Below are 15,388 nucleotides of genomic sequence, written 5' to 3' on the forward strand. Positions count from 1 at the left end.
TAATGCTTCTAATAGGCTTTAATATAGGGTTTGGATGGATTTTGGGTGAGGAAGAATGACCAAAATGCCCCTAAAAATCAAATAATTCTTGAATCTGTCCTTTGGTGGACTGTTTTGATAGTCTGAAGTAGATCAACCATAACGTTTTACTCCGATATCCAAATTGGATGAAACTAATTTAATTAGAAAGAGGACTCTTATGTATTTCTTTTGATATATAGTATATTACCCAGATCATTGTGTACGAGAAGTTATGATCGTTTGAAGTTGACCCAAAAATTCAATTTTGATAGGCTGAAGTAGATAGACCATAACTTTTTGTTCCGATAGAAAAATTGGATGAAACTAATTTTATTGGAAAGAGGACTCGCAGAGCTTCCCTTTGAATATAGTATATCACCTAGATCATTATGTACAAGGAGTTATGATCATTTAAATTTTGAGCAAAAATACGCCAGGCCTCAGTACTTTTTCCTGCACGTTTTACTGTTCACTACAATTCACGGTTCGATCGGAATGTTCATAACTCATTGCTCGGGTGCCCGTTTTGGATGATCCATATATCGTTGGAAATATTATTCGATACTCTATGTAATGATGGGTCATAATCTAAGATATTCCGCATGAAAAATTTATAATTCATTCTAGAAGATAAAACCCAATACGTTTACGCACAAAATTTCAACGAAATATTTTCTGGGGTATTACAGTACAACTAACCCATACCACTCGTATCCTAGTGTACGAGTCATTTCCCCTTATCGTATCATGTCTATAGACCAAAAATTTAGGAAATTTACTAAGGGCCAGAATCCCAGGGTGTTCCACTCATCCCAATGCCATAACACGAATGTTCACACATATATACATATTATTTAGTTTAAAAATAAGCTATTAAAGGGGTATTATTTTCTCAAAAATTAACAAAAACATGTTAATTCTCAAAAATTAACAAAAACATGTTAACTACCCAAGATGCTTATTTTTGTCCTAGTTAAACATAAAACATCTAGAAACAAAACATAATACGACTAAACGTGCCATCTCTACTGGAAATAGGACTTCGGGGAAAAGAGGCAAGATAACAAAAACCCTAAGAGGACATCAAGACCCACAAGAAGTCCCACCCTCAACTTAAAATCATGCATTGTCCTCAATGCACTAGATAGCTAAAAGACAAGAGCGGTAGAATCATACCTATGGAACCATAGGTGCGGAGATATGTTGTAAATCATGCAAATATGAATACAAACAACAAAAAAACTTGGGTTGCCTCCCAAGTAATGCCTAATTTTATGTCATAGCATGATGGGGCTTGGTTGGGTACTCAAAATTCCCCAATAAGCCCATGGTTACCTTGATTACTTAGACTTCATCAAGGTAGACCAATAGTTCGCCTCTAGTTTTCTCTATCCACTTGGAACTAATGAACTTCACCCCTAGTTGTTTCTGAGTTCTCATTATGCTCATGAGGAAGAGGTAGAAAAATAAAAGACCGAAGAAATAGATGTGGCATATTGTACTTCTTGGCCCTTATGTGAGGAGTGTAGTTCTTTTATTATGGCTCAGCGAATTCGAGAATATAACATATGTTTCGTCTTCCTTTAACATTTTTTCAGCCTTGGTTGGCTCGATCAAGATCTGAATGTCCAAAGACAATCTAGAAAAATGCTTTGAATGAGGTCCAACATTCCCCAACTCAGGAATTGCATCCTTCTTTATATCCCCACACAACTTTGGTATGCTCTCCGTATGCGTGACCATATCCATAGAGTATGAGCTATTTTTTACTCTAATTTTAGATCCTATAGTTGGATTATAGTTGGATTTTCAACAAAGTTTCAGTCTCACACCACCCATAACTAGGTTGCTAGGCGTTACATGCAGCAACTTTCATATCGTTCTACTTGTAAGTGGTGAATATCCAATCCAGAACCATCCACCTTTTCAAAAATCTCTTGATTTCCTTTCTGTAGGAGATCCAACATGTAAAGGGTGCTCTCATTATGTTCCAACAATACATTTATGTAACGCCCCAAGTTTGGTACCTCAGATCTTACACGGTGCTAACAATCTCGAAGGACTACTTGCTAATCTTTGACTGGTACCTGTTGCAATAACTATATAATGATACTGAAATATGTGGATTTATGGGATAAAATGCCATAAGGTTCAAAACTAAAACATAACTGATAATGCGGTATAACAATACCAAAACTGAAATAACTGTTTGAACATACTATAGTCTGAACATTTAGTCTGAACGCCTCTAAATTGTCTGAATAAGAAGTTGAAGGGACATATCCCAAACTAACTCTATCTACTAAAAACTAAACTAAAATAACAAAAATAGTCATGCTATCCTCGAATGATAAGGACTTACTGCAATCTACTGGCTGAATCTGAACTGCTAAGGATGCTCTGGATCTTGTACATCTAAACCTATGGTATAAAATACCATAGTGCAAAAGAAAAATATATGTTAGTATGTGTAAATGTACTGGTACGAAAAAAAGGTAAGGCTGAATGCAAGGGTTCATATGCATGAACTATATCTGACTGAATATCATGAGAATAACTGAATGAGAATACATGCATGACTATATAAACTGTAACTGAAATCATGAGAATTCTTAATACTAAGTTTTACCGATAACATGGATTATTGATAACTGATATAACTGATACTGGGTGACCGTATCTGACAATCCTGATTTTGTTAGAACTAGTTGAGTTCTATACTGAGTTTAGTGATGGTATCTGACAGTCCTGAAATCTATAGAACTATCTGTGTTCTATTACTGAGACTGAGACTGTGACTGTGGGAGGTAGTATCTAATCGACATTCCTAAATAAAGCAATATAGCTGAGTTAGGGTCTAATCTGTAACCCCAATTGGAAGGGTGTCAATACCGTTCCACTGGTAAAGACAAGCTGTGACCCTTATCTGGTAGTATCCCTAAAAGAGAATGGTGGGACCCTCAACTGGCAGTTTTAATCCACCTCATCAACCCTCAACAGTCAGTGTTGATGTCTCAACCTATGCTGGCTACATAGTTTTAGAAATCAAGGATTTGCTTCTAAGGGTCACACCCTCTACTGTCGGTGTGTGCCCTCATCCTTGGGTTCGTTCGGTAATGAATCCAACTCCCAACTGAATAGATACTGAACTGATTATACTGAGATGAACTAGACTGAGCTCACTGAGTTTTGTAGATTTCCAGAGTCATGTAACTGACTGAATTCTATTGAGTTCTGAAACTGACTGAGAATACTATTGATTATGGCATGACTGAGATTATCTTGAAACTGACACTGGCTTTAGGTACACAGCTAAATTATTGGGTATTGAATACCACCAGGGCTCGATAGCATGAAAATAAATAGGACATGACTCTTCTTGAGCTCTTAATAATTGTTAACAATTCATAATACAACCATTGAGAGATTTCATTATGCACTTGATACTCATAGTCTTGTACATGAATAGAGATACATTCCAATATATCATAATTTCACAATCTAGTCTTATGAACACTCCATCAATTCATCACAAGACATAACATTAGCATTAGAGTCATGTTGAACATGTAGTTATAGCCTTCGTTTATCATGTAGATCAATAAGGGTTCATAAAATTAAATTCTACTTATTTTGGCATTTTATCATACACATGGAATGCATATACTTAGGCTTAGGCATGAACATTAAACAATTACATCATGGCTGCAGTAATCACCCCAATTTCATGAAATTCACTTCACATGCTAGCACAACATCATGAAAACACACTAAAGATTCCAACTTGAGAATCATACAACATATCAACATGATCATAGTCAACCCACAAAATGAATATAAAAATTTATAATTTAAAGTTTGATTCTTGGACTCCAAGGATGAAAAGAATCCTTGGATGAACACTTTATATACCTTAGAACGTAAATCCTAAAGGGTTCTTAAAGGAATTCTTAAACCTTGTTCTTGAATTTTGAAACTAGGGTTTCTTGCTTTTGAGAGAGAATGATGAATTTTAGGGAAACTTGTCTGAATAAATAAATATTTAGGTCATTTAAGGATCAAATTTGTGTTTGGGGCTGACCTGCCTATTTACCCTTAAAGATGCGGCCATTTAAAGATTGAAAATTGGGCAGCGACACGATTGGTGACATCATCAACGTGATACCCGGTGATTCATGCCATGATCACGCTAAGCCTCAGTAGTTTTGACTCTAGAAACCTGCAACAATGTTAACCAATGCGATGGGTGATGCGGCATGCAAAGATCGCATTGGTCCACTATTTTGAGACACCAAATATGGTTTAAACGAGTTCTGAAAAATCTGAAACTTGTCTACGAACACCTAATGACCTTCTTGATCGTGAATCAACAAAAATATAAACCATTAAAGGACATTTAGGTCACAAAATAATATTGCCAACCTTCAAAGGCCAAAAATAAACTAAGTTTGGAAACTTAGCTAGAATTTTGGAAGTCTGGGACCCCTTAATAATCTTAAAGGACTGGATTAAGCTTAGGAATTTTTTGGGGTCTTACAATATCTCCCCCTTGGGAACATTCGTCCTCGAATGAGACTGACTGACATGGGAGAATGTAATACTCCATATTTTCAGGCTAGTCTATTAACTATCGTTCTTAGGTGTATCAGATATAATACTAGAGAATCCCATATGAATACCAGTTTCATGATATTTACCCTCATGTTTGAAGTGCTCTTGAAGTTAAAAATGTTCATAGGAATCACTTAGAGCCAAATTGAGCTAAGATCATTTGATTCGTCCAACATTTGATATTCGATTCTATAAGGGTCAAATTTAAATTTATATAAATTTTTATATACATGGAATTTTTCATCTCAAGAACCACAAAATTGAAGATAATTAAATTAGCTTTCCAAAAATACCAATTTCGCCAAAACTCGATACCCGAGCAAAATGTTATGGCTTTACAAAGGGGTGCATGTAAGCTAACAAATCGCAAACGTTCACTGGAAAGGGTTTGCCATAGGAAGTGTGATGCAAACTGTAAAGTGTGACATAGGGAGTCCGACGCAAACCTTAAAATTTGCCATAGCTTATGCGATGCAAACCTCATGGCACAACGACTTGGACATTTTATTTTTGAGTTATTTCGAGGGAAACTAAGTCAATTGACACCCCTAAACCATTCCTAATCACTCCTAAACGTTTTTATGTTATATTAATCACATAAAATCCTCTCTCTTAACCCTAAGCAGTCGGTAAACAAATAAAAACCCTTCCCTTCTTCCCAAGAAAAAAAATCCAAGTGTTATCTTTCAAGAATCAAGAAGTTAAGCTCCGAATTCAAAGTTCTCAACAAGGATTCTTTTAATCAAGCTTGAAGGTCCAATCTTTCAACAATTTCATCAACATTAAGGTATGTTAGGTTTGAACAAGAACACTTCTTTTGTTCTTGTTCCCAAATCTTTAATTTTTATCAAATGATTTTGTGTTTTTGCAAGTGGGTTATACCCAGTTTACTTTAATTTGGATTTTTGGAGTTGTAAAGTGCTCAAGTCTTGAATTGTATGATATTTCACCTATTTTAAGTTTTGAATTGAGAATTAATGCTATAAATTGCATGTTACCCCCATGAATTGATGTTTTAAAGTGTTTTCAAGATTTATGTCATGACCTAAGATTCATTATGAAATTGAGATTATTTGAGCATGTGTATAAACTTTAAACCAAGTTTGAGTTTTGGTGTTTTCTTGAAGATTATGCCATTTAGCATGATTCAATAAGCAAGTGTTTTGACTTTAAATAAAGATTATTTTGCGCCTAAGTTAAGAAAGGAATCCATATAAATTATGATTTAAAGTAAAGAGAAACATGATTTGGTCTTCATTAGAGACCCTTGAGTTATTTTAAGGTGGATTTCCTAAAAGTTTTGAGCCAAAGTATGGGAGTAGTATTTAGCACCGAGTTGGGTATGATTCTAAGGTTTCATGCCCTAGAACAACGTGCCACCGTAGGTATGAGATTTATGGGCCCGAGGCCGAGATAGTGATCGCTAAAGTTAAGGTTCTATTTCGATGGCAAGGGTAAAACAGCTTTCCCCAATGTGGGATAGACTTTGGACTCCATGTCAGCTCACATGGTTTATGTCAGTTAGAAGAACCTCCCAAAAGAAGACCCCTACTCTTTAAAATAGTTTATAGATTTAAAACCTTAGTATATCTTTTGAAAGTTAATATTTTAAGATTTCCAAAGTTTTAAGTCCCAAAGTCTCTAAAAGTGTTACAGTCTTTGAGTCCCAAATCCTAAGTTTCCTAAAGTGCTATAATTCTTAAGTTTCAAAAGAATCCCTTATTTTCATAAGATTAAAGTGTATGTCCTGAAAGTTATTATTTTAAGATTTCATCTAGTTGACAAGATTTGAGAACAAGAAAAGGATACATATTTTAGAAAAAAGTTTAATGACTCATGAGATTTATACTATATGATTCCTTATTCATGATTCATGAGATTTATATTTCAGTTTTTGCTCAACCTATGTGAGTCATTTATATCAGTATGCATGATTTCTATAAAGATTGGTGATATTGTTTAAGTATTGCATACAACCCCATATACTCAAAACATCCTTAAAGTACTAATTAACATATATGTCTATGTGCTATATTGTCTCATAATGTAGGTACAAGTTGTAGCGCATATCCCATATTCAGTCAGTTCACAACTTTTAGTTAGCAGGTGATGATTCTTTTTGATTCAAGGGATCGAGTCAATTATAAAGTTTGACAAGTATTGTATTTTCTTTATTCAGTCGTATTGAGTTGGGATAGTTGGGAGTCACGACCCGACTACCTATAGTCATTACTAGTAGAGGCTTCATAGACAGTCAGTAGTGTTGATGTATTCAGTTTCAGTATGGATTGTAATAGCAGAGTTGTAATCTTATAAATTCAGATCTGAATTGACCAGTTTAGAAGTATTTTTATGTTTCCACTGATTTTATTCAAAGTTATGTATTTTATTAAGTTGCTTGTAAGTATGCCAGTAGAAGGGTTAGCTTGAGATCACTTGTGACCCTAAGCACCGTCTGATGTCTTAGGACCTATTTTTAGGGCGTTACAAACTTGGCATTAGAGTACAGAGTTCAAGAATCCTAGGGTGTCTGTGAAGCCATGTCTAGTAGAGTCTTGCATAACGGTACAGAGACAATTGTACTTTTCTTCGAGAGTCTACAAGGCATTTTAGAAATATCTCCATTCTTTCAAGTCTCAGATCATGCTATGGAAAGGTTCTCTAAGAAGCTTATACAGATTCTCATCCTACTCTATTCAGGCCATCTCCGCCTTATTATTTGGATATCAGAAACTGTAATACCCCCAAAAATGCAAATTTATATTAGCACCATATTTCAAGCTTATTCATAGTACATCATGGTTCTTTGATAGTTTTATGATCAAGTTTGATGTCAATTAACGTCTCAAATACGTCCTACCTATTAGGCGAATCCAAACATTACTTATCGATTGAATTCTCGGGAAGGATATTGGTATAGTTAACTTCAAATGAGATTATCTCTCATTATACTAAAATTTTTTGGGTTCATGACCAACCAACATATAGATAATTGAATTAGCTTTCAAATAATACAAATTTTGCCAAAATCCGATATCGAAGCAAAAAGATATACCTATTTTACTCCAACATGTTAGCCTGACAACTAAGTGACGACATATCTGGCCACTTATATCAAATCTGACGACTTATCAGCTAACGTCGTCAGACTTAGGCAGAAAGTCATAAATTCCAGCATCAAGTGATGACATTAGATGATGACTTATCACATATGTGACGACATCAACCCAATGTTGTCAGTCGTTGAATTCAGCATTTTCCAAACTATTTTAGAGGGGTATTTTGGTATTTTCCCTTTACCCCAAAGCTTCATGAACCCTGAATTCAGCCTTCATTTCACCAAAATACATTATTTTCTCTCAAATCCTCTCACTAATAAGAAGGGGGTTTTCAATTCAAGATCCAAATCTCAAGGATTTTTCCATCAATCTTTCCAAATCAAGTATTAAGGTATGTCATTTGAGGCATACCTTGATACTTGATTCAGGACCCAACTCAGCTATAATGCATTATTTAGGGCATGTCGGTTAGATGAATACTTCCCACAGTTTCGGCTATAGATTAGTGCTGTCATGTAAACTCATTCTGTCTCAGTAATAGAGCTCAGATAGTTCTACAGATATCAGGACTGTCAGATACAGTCAACTCAATCTAGTATGGAACTCAGCTAGTTCTATCAATATCAGGACTGTCAGATATAGTCACTCATGTTATCACTACTCAGACACAGTAATTATGTTATCACAAACTCAGTTAATAGTATATTAATTATACAAAACCCATGTTATCAGTATTCAGTTTTGGGATTGTCAGATACAGTCAATCAGACCAGTTCTTCATAATCAGAACTGTCAAAAATAGTATTTCCTTTATCAGTAATATAACATCAGTCTCTCAGTATTTAGTTGACTCAGTTATCAGTATTAGTAAACTCAGAAGTCAGTAACTAAGTACTCAAAACCCCATACCAGTATCAACATGGTCTTAGTTATAGTTACTTGTTCGTGCATGTATTCTTACGTTCATGCTATTCAGTCAATTAGTATTGTTCATGCATATGAACCCGATGCATTCAGCCTACCTCACATGCAAACAGTACATTCAAACTTACTGACGTATTTACGCTATGATGTTTTATACCATAGGTTCAGAAGCACGAGATCCAGAGCATTAGTTTCATTCTAGTACTCAACAGTTAGAGTCAGCAGTGAGTCCTCATCCTTTGAGGATATGATCATTATTTTATTATTTTAGTACTTAATTTATTTCAGTAGTTGGAGTTAGTGGGGGACATGTCCCATCACCTCCTTATTCAGACTGTTAGAGGTTCATCCTTTATTTCTACATTTGTATACATAAATTATGCAGTGTACAGGTACAAATATCAGTCATGGGTTAGCTTATGGTCCTTCGGGGTCATGGGCATCGTGTAACATTCTGGGTACCAGACTCGGCGCATTACAAACTTAGTATCAGAGCCTAAAGTTCAACAGTGTCCTAGGAAGTCTGAAAGCCGCATTTAATAGAGTATTGTGCATGGGTGTGTTGTGCACCACACTTATGGACAGGAGGCTATGGGATGTTTTAGGAACTGTTTCTTTTTTTTTTTTATGTTTCAGATCGTGCTATAGAAAGGTTCCCTATGAAACTCATGTAGATTCTCATCATGCTCTACTCACGTCAACTCCACCTTACCTTTAAGGTAACAAAAATGGTGAAGCTCAAAGTCCTAAGGGTAGGGCTTTCTCAGACAGTCCCCGCAGATAGTCATGGGATTTCCCACAAGCTCAAAAGTATCCCATCAATTCTGTTATATTCCAAAGTTGTACAAATCTCATTCATGATCATGAGAACTCATTCGCGAACCTAAATTTGCTATGCCATCAGATCCCTTCTCAGAATCTTATGATAGTAAATGACCTAGAGTGAGAAGCATAAACCCAGGAGTTTGACAGTAGAAGAGTTAGGATAACATTATCCAAATTGAGTAGTTTATGTATTCATAGGGATATTTGTATCAAAGTAGACCAGTAGGCTTGATTAGCACAAGCAAGAATTAAAGATTATTTATCTAAAATTAAGTATGAAGGTGTGGATGTGAATTAGGGATGCAATATTAGTAGTATATAAAGAAATAAAAGCAGATGATGTATTTAGTAAGGAAAGCATTTGTCAAAAAGAGTGTAGGTATGTGATGATGATTGCAGTTCAGTTCGGAGTTTAGTAAAGTGTTCATAGACTTATGATAATGGCTTAAAGATAAGGGTGATATGATAGATCAAGTGACCAATTCAGGCTCTCAGATTCCAGTAGTAGTGCCAGTATGTATAGAAAAAAAGTAAGGGAAGATGATTCCCGACCCATCCTTATCTCAGTGTAATGTTTGGTACTTTAGTCAGCATGATGCCTACGCATGCTTCACATCTCAGTTCCTTAAACACAGCTTATATTCACACATTTTCCATAAAATCATGTACAATTCCAGTTCCCAGCATAAGGAGTTCAATTTTATTCCCCTTAGTAGTACGAATCATGTCCCACGAATGTAGAAAACTCTAAACTATGGTTATACAACTCATAACTTATGTACATATTTCCTACTTTACAGTATACTCAGCTTCCATGGCTCATGCTATGCCTCTACTGATTAGTTAAATTCATACTATGTAATGTATATCCTTAGTTTTGACCTCTTGGTGAATCCATGATGTTTAATTCTGTTTCTCAGGCTTCAGTCAAGAGTCAATTTCAGTTAGTGTCCATTTATGCTTCAGGTCCTCCTGATTTAACCCTTCAGTAAGCTCTCTTTATGAAAACAATGTAGTGATGGGCAGTTGCTTAAATGGGAGAGAGTAAATATTACATGTTAATAGAAGATTGCTACATATTTGTTTTACACGAGGTTGTAGTTATGAAGATAGGCTTGAATCTCATATTAGTGTGCAAGTAAATGGTTAGCAAGAGGTTGTATTTAGAAGTTGGGAAAGTACAAGGTGTGAGTGTGCATTCATATCTTTGACTTATGTCAGCCCCTATCGTGTAACTATCAAAATTAAGTTTCCATCTCAATTACAGTTTCAGTATTCAGTACTCAGTAATCAGTGTTCAGTACTTCAGTACCATTCTAAACCCTAGTTATCAAAAACCAGTATTCAATCTTAGCTATAGTCTTAGTTACGGTTATAGTCTCAATTACCATCTTATCTATAATCTCAGTCCTAGTCCTAGTTCAGTAATTAGGTCGATAACTCAGTTCAGTTTTAGGTTTACTTGACCATAGCGTATAGTTATCAGCTACTCAGTTGTCAGCCTTCCAGTATCTCAGTTTACAAGACTGTTCTAGAAACATGTTGTACTCTTGGTGTTGTATTCTCAAATAATACAGTTAACCTCAATTCATGCTCAGCGCTCATGCAAATATTTTAAGTAGTCTCAGGTGAAGGAGAAGTACTTCAGTTAAGTATAAGTTTTTAGTATGAGTTAGGTCGATCAACCAGTAATAAATTTAGCAATCAGGCAATTAGTTTGTATGTGTGGTTTCCCATCTTTCCACCTAGTCCTACTATCAGAAATCTCAGAAATGTAACTATTCTAAGATAGAAAGTCCCAATAGTTACAACATCGGCTCAGTTCATGTATCATATCTTAGTTGTAGATCCCAGATAATCAGTCATGATTCAGTTCGTAGGTGCCCTGTGTATCGTCCCAGTTTTCCTCAGTATCTTAGTCAAGTCAGTATTCTTCTAGGGACATAATATCCCAAGGGGGAGATGCTCTATAACCCCCAAACTATCATGCCCTAAACCCTCAGATTTCTCTTCATGTAACAAATCCAGTTTGGAGTTGTGGGTACTCGTAGGCTGACTCTCTAGCTCTAATATCAGCCATAATCCATGTACTCAATGGCTCAATTTAGTTTATGATACCCAGTTCATGTAACATGTTACAGACTCAGCTATGTTCTAATGTTCCAATTCATGCGTGTTCAAAGAGGATCTCGAGATGAGGTTAAAAAATTTCGTGTGTTTGAAAATCTCTCCCATAAAGGGAGTGAAGAGGTTCGTCAAGAAGGGGAAAAATCAGTCCCCGATATGTGCCTTTAAAAATTCTCAATTGCTTTGGCAAAGTAGCTTATAATCTAGAGTCCCCTTCAGATCTAGCTTCAGTGCCTCTAGTCTTTGATGTCTCCTTGCTTAAGAAATTCATAGGTGAACTAGCAGTCATAGTCCCTGTTGAGGGCGTAGACATTCAGAACAACCTCTCTTTTGAAGAGATTCCGATCAAAATTCTTGACTACCAAAATGTTGAACAAAGAAGTCCCTCTAGTCAAAGTTCTTTTCCGCTAATTCAAACTCAGGCCAAGGTAACAACTTTCCTTAACCCTTTTAGTTTCATGTTCAGATTTCAGTTACAACTTGGTGTCCAGTTCATGTTCAGAATCCCATTTCAAACTTGGTCTCTATTTACCATTGTATTTTCTATCATATGTTCATGTATCAAATTAGTCATGTGTTCATGCATTAGACATGGATTCTCCTTGTGAGAAGACTTAGTTATTAGAAATCTCAGTCATGTATTCATAAGTCAGTTCAGTCATGTATTCACATATGAGATATGCATGATTAGCTTATCAGTACTCTCAGTCATGTATTCATGTATCAACTCAGTCATGAAATCATGCATCAGATATGCATGCTCAGTATGAATCTCAGAAATGTCAGTCACGTAGTTATGTTTTAGTTGTTCATGTCCAGTATGTATTTTCAGTTATCATTTCTCTCAGTCTAATCAGTCTCATTCAAGGATGAATGTTCCTAAGGGGGATATATTATAAAACCCCAAAAAATACAAATATATAAAAGCACCATATTTCAAGATGCATAGTACATCAAGGTTCTTTGATCGTTTCATGATCAAGTTTGATTTCAATTAAGGTCTCAAAAATGTCCTAGCTATTAGGCGAATGAAAATATTCCTTATCGATTGAGTTCTTGGGAAGGATATTATTATAGTCAACTTCAAATGGGCATATCCCTCGTTATACTATGAATTTTTGAGCTCATGACCCACTAACATATAGATAATTGAATTATCTTTCTAACGATACCAAGTTTTCCAAAATCCGATATTAGACCAAAAAGTTACACCCATTTTACTCCAGCATGTTAGCCTGGCAACTAAGTGATGACATATCTGACGGCTTATCACAATCTGACGACTTATTATCTAATGTCGTCAGAATTAGGCAGAAAGTCATAAATTTTAGCATCAAGTGAAAACATGAGCTGATAACTTATCACAAATCAAGTGAAAACATCAGCCCAATATCGTCAACCGTTGAATTCAGTATTTTCCAAATAATTTTGGAGGAGTATTTTGGTATTTTACCTTCACCCCAAAGCGATATAGACCCTGAATTCGGCCTTCATTTCACCAAAATACATTATTTTCTCTCAAATCTTCTCAATAACAAGAAGAAGGGTTTCCAATTCAAGATCTAAATCTCAAGGATTCTTCCATCAATCTTCCCAAATCATGTATCAAGGTATGTCATGTGTTGATTCATGGGTCCCTTTCACCCATGAAGCTAAAGAATCTCTTTTCAAAATACAAGATTTTTGTATTTATGAATGTTCATGATTTAAAAAGAATTGAAATTCATGTTCATGATGTTGTGGGGTTTTGATTCATGTTTTAAATTATATATTCCAATGATTGACCCTAGTATATGAAGATTTGCATAATAATCATGATAACCCCCTTCAATTTGAAAGCTAATTATGTATCCATGATTATTATATGTGTTTATGATTTTATAACGAAAGCATGCTCCCCATGTGTTTGGCTAAATGCCTATGTGAAGGAAAAGTGTCATACTAGTATAATAATATGAAATCTCCATTCATGTACATGTTTATGCATGTCAAGTGTTTGATGAAATATCTTAATCAATGAATTATGGATTGTTGATGTTGGTCATGTATTCAAGAAAGTCATGCTTTGTCAGTTTCTTTCCATCGAGTCCTAGGGGCACTTGTACTAAAAAATTATAGTTGTGTGCCTAGAGTTAGTGTCATGTTTTCATGATATTCTTAGTCAAGCCATGATCCATAGAACTCAGTCAGTCATATGACTCAGAAAAGATTAGTAATACGGTAATATCAGTACTATTCCATCAGTCAATGGAAACTCAGTTAATTCAGTCCAGTTCAGTTCAGTAATCCATGTTTAGTGTCCATTCAAATGGGAGTGGGAATTAGCACCGAGTAAATCCAAGGATAGGAACACACGCTGTCAGATGAGGGTGTGATTCTTAGAAGTCATCTTTGTATTCCAGAACAATATAGCCAACATAGGTTGAGACATCAACACTGTTAGATGATGTTTGATGAGGTGAATAAACACTGTCAGATAAGGGTCCCACCATTCTCTTTTGGGGACACATTCTGATGAGGGTCACCCACATCTTTTCCTTACTAGTGGCACGGTATTGATTCTCTTCCAATTGAGGTTACAGATTGTACCCCAACTCAGCTATAATACATTATTTGGGAAATATCGATTAGATGACTACTTTCAATAGTTTCAGCTATAGATTAGGAACTTTAGATACAGTCATTCAGTCTCAGTAATAGAACTCAGATAGTTCTACAGATCTTTGGACTATCAGATACAGTCAACTCAGTTCAGTACGAAACTCATCTATTCCATCAGTATCAGGACTGTCAGATACAGTTACTTATGCTATAAGTACTCAGACACAGTAATCATGTTATTACGAACTTAGTTAATAGTATATTAATTATATGAAACCCATGTTATCAGTGTTCAATTTTAGGACTGTCAGATACAGTCAATCAGACTAGTTCTTCATAATCAAAACTATCAGAAATAGTCTTTCTTTTATTAGTAATATAACATTAGTCTCTCCGTATTTAGTAGACTCAATTATCAGTATCAGTAAACTCAGACATCAGTAAATTAGTACTCAGAACCCCGTACCAGTATCAGTATGGTCTCAGTTACAGTTATTTGTTCATGTATGTATTCCCACATTTATGTTATTCAGTCAGTTAGTATTGTTCATGCATATGAACCCCATGCATTCAACCTACTTTATATTCATAACAGTATATTCAAACATTACGCTATGGTATTTTATACCATAGGTTCATAAGCATGAGCTCCAGAGAATCAGTAGCATTTTAGTACTCAGCAGTGAGTCCTCATCCTTCGAGAATAGGATCATTATTTTATTATTTCACTACTTAGTTTATTTTAGTAGTTGGAGTTAGTTGGGTACATATCCCATCAACTCCTTATTCATACAGTTAAAAGCTTTTGATACTATCATGTTTCAGAAAGTTTACTACAGTTGTTTTGGCTATTTCATATCCCACCCAAATGTTATATTTTTATCAGATTTGAACCTTATGGTATTTCAGCCTTTATTTTCACATTTGTATACATATATTATGCAGTGTATAGATACAGATATCAGTTATGGGTTAGCTTTTGGTCCTTCGAGGTCATGGGCACCGTCTAGCATTCGGGGTACCAAACTCAAGGTGTTACAAAAATAAAAAGCTTAAATCTTTAAAGATAGTACTTTCACAGACAGTCTCTACAAATAGTTATGGGATTATAGGTGAGCTAGAAAGTATCACATCAGTGCTTTTGAGTTTCAAATATTGAAGTGCTTTATTCATTATCATAAAAGTCGTGCACTAAGCCCAAGTCAGAGGTGCTTTCAGAT

Source organism: Capsicum annuum, chromosome 7 (assembly GCF_002878395.1).
Source record: "Capsicum annuum cultivar UCD-10X-F1 chromosome 7, UCD10Xv1.1, whole genome shotgun sequence".
NCBI lineage: Eukaryota > Viridiplantae > Streptophyta > Magnoliopsida > Solanales > Solanaceae > Capsicum > Capsicum annuum.